The following is a 2,291-nucleotide window of genomic DNA, read 5'->3' on the forward strand; positions in this document are numbered from 1 at the left end:
GCTGGTGTCCAGCCTGAGCCACCCTGGCACAGTCACACCTCCTGTGTGTTTCTGTGGAGTGTGGCAGATCAAAGTAAAGCTCTTCTCACAAAACATGGGCAATACTCTTCCTTTTATTTCCAAGGCTGATGTTCTGATCAGCTTTTGCCTTCTCACAGCTCTCCTTGGTCCCGGTGGCCTGCTCAGTGCCGAGCTCTTCCAGAATCACAGCAGAGCCTGAGCTGGGTCCCACAGGGATCATGGAGCCCAGCTCTGGAGGGAAGGGCCCACCCAGCTATTGAATCCATAACTTTGCTACCGTCAGCACCAGATTTTAACCAACAAATTCACTTCTTGCAGGATGAATGAGTGGGGCTGCTGGTCAGAGTAGGAGAAAAACGCCCTGGGGGTCCAGCAGGGTCCCTGGCAGTGCAGTGGGAGCATGGAGGTGTCTCACCAAGCTTAACCCAAGTCCTCTCCTGGCTCTGAAGCACCTCCCTGAGCAGTACCAGGGTAGGATGAAGTCCCAGCCAGTTGTGCAGGGCCCTGCTGCTCTTTTGCCCTGGATTCATGGGAGTTTTCCACTGCCAGAAGCATTGAATACCTTCAGAGGCAGAGGTTAAGCCTGCTGGGGAGAAGGAGAGCTTCAGTGCTCTGATGGTTCCCAGACCCTCCTCACCTGCTTCAAAACTCTCAGGTTTTGATGGGCTAAAGTGGTTCTGCTCTTCCTGACTGATTTCAAACATTGCTGGGAAAAGGGGAAAATCTCCATGGCAGTTCCAGTGTCTGGGAAGGATGGAGAACTTGAAACCCAGAAATATCCCAAGAACAGAGGGGTTTTACATAAACATCCTACGCTGCAAGCTCTCATTTTAGGCATAGCCTTGGGAGGTCCCTCAAATCTGTACTGTAAGAAATTCTGAATGAAATACTTCTGCTTGTAGCAGGGTTTGAAGGTCTCATGGTGAATTAGTGGCAAAGTTGTGAGATTTTTCTTAGCTCCCTGGAGCCCTGCAGAATAGCTCAGTGAGATCAGACCAGAGGAGGGACCTGACAAACCTCTGGAAATTGCTTTGCCAGTTGTTTAAAACACAGGGACTTTTTGTTTGTTTGTTTGTTTAATGTGCTGCCTAATCTTGATTATCTTATATCCAGAAAGATACAAATGGAGAATATCCCAAAAATGCAGTACTAAGCTGTCAAGGGGAAAAACTTCATGCAAAGCAAAATCAGAATATTTGCTCTGGGAAGCAGATGAAGGGCTGGAGGAGAAGTTTGGAAGTGGGGATTGCAGCACATGTGTGGGGATGTGTTTGAGAGGAATGTGACTAAAAGCAGAACACTTCACATACTCACTGCAGCTTCTCCTCTGGAGGCCATTCCACACAGGGAATTTGGGTTCCATGGGTCACATCCTCAGAAAAGATCTTCTCAACCCTCAGCCCTGCATCATCATAATCATTTCTCTTTGTTAAAAATGAAAAGCTGACTGGTTTTGCAGATTTTACATGATGAAAGTTTGCTTTTGAGTTTGTTTTGAAAATCACTCCAGACAGCTGCACTTGGGATTCTCCAGATGTTCATTTTCTGGAACTGAAGATGCTCATTTTTGTTTTCCTCTGGGATATCTAACCTAAACAGGGGTACTTAATTTCTTCTTTAGCCTATCATCTTTTCTTAAGGGAAAACAGCTTCTGTAGTCTCAAAGAAAGCAGTAATTCAGAAATCAGGCTTGGGAACAAAGCCATTAAATACCAAATGACACACGGAGATCAGAGGAGGGGGCTGATGCTGTGACTTCTGTGTTTCGAGGCAAGAAGGGGAGGGATTCATGTTCAGCCTGAGTTTAGGAAGAAACTCTGCTGGGAAGTGCTCTGGGTTGGGTGGAAAAAGGGATGTTTGCCTTCCCTCCCAGTCCAGAGTGTCCTGCAGGAGCTGGGTGTTGTAGTTGAGATGGAGACAATACAAAGCAACACTCCATTTTCAGAAGGCTTCAAACTGTTTTTATTATAGTATGAATGCTTTTTATACATTCTTACAAAACCTAGAAGTTTACACTTTATTCATTGGCCACGAGACAAACAAAGTGCTCATTGGAATAGTTGCAGGTTTCTCTTATTTATCCTTCTCTCTTTCTTGGTTTCTATGTCAACAACCATGATAGGAAATTCTTTCAGGGGTGAACATGGATCCTCTTACCAAACTTCCCTCTGGCTCTCAGAAGTCACAGTAAAGCCTGTTCCACAGTTGGGCACTTTGTGTGCTGAGCTGTGGGAGAGCAGCAGGGTCACCCCTGCAGCAGGGACAGCGGG

At 46.4% G+C, this 2,291-nt stretch overlaps 1 protein-coding gene across 3 annotated transcripts in view; it reads left to right on the top strand.

Annotated features, from left to right (window-relative positions):
- CACHD1 (cache domain containing 1) overlaps positions 1-2,291 on the top strand; it is a 58,899-nt gene that overhangs the window by 38,672 nt on the left and 17,936 nt on the right. The gene's annotated exons all lie outside the window — the stretch shown is intronic.

This window comes from Geospiza fortis, unplaced genomic scaffold (genome assembly GCF_000277835.1).
Source record: "Geospiza fortis unplaced genomic scaffold, GeoFor_1.0 scaffold396, whole genome shotgun sequence".
Taxonomy (NCBI): domain Eukaryota; kingdom Metazoa; phylum Chordata; class Aves; order Passeriformes; family Thraupidae; genus Geospiza; species Geospiza fortis.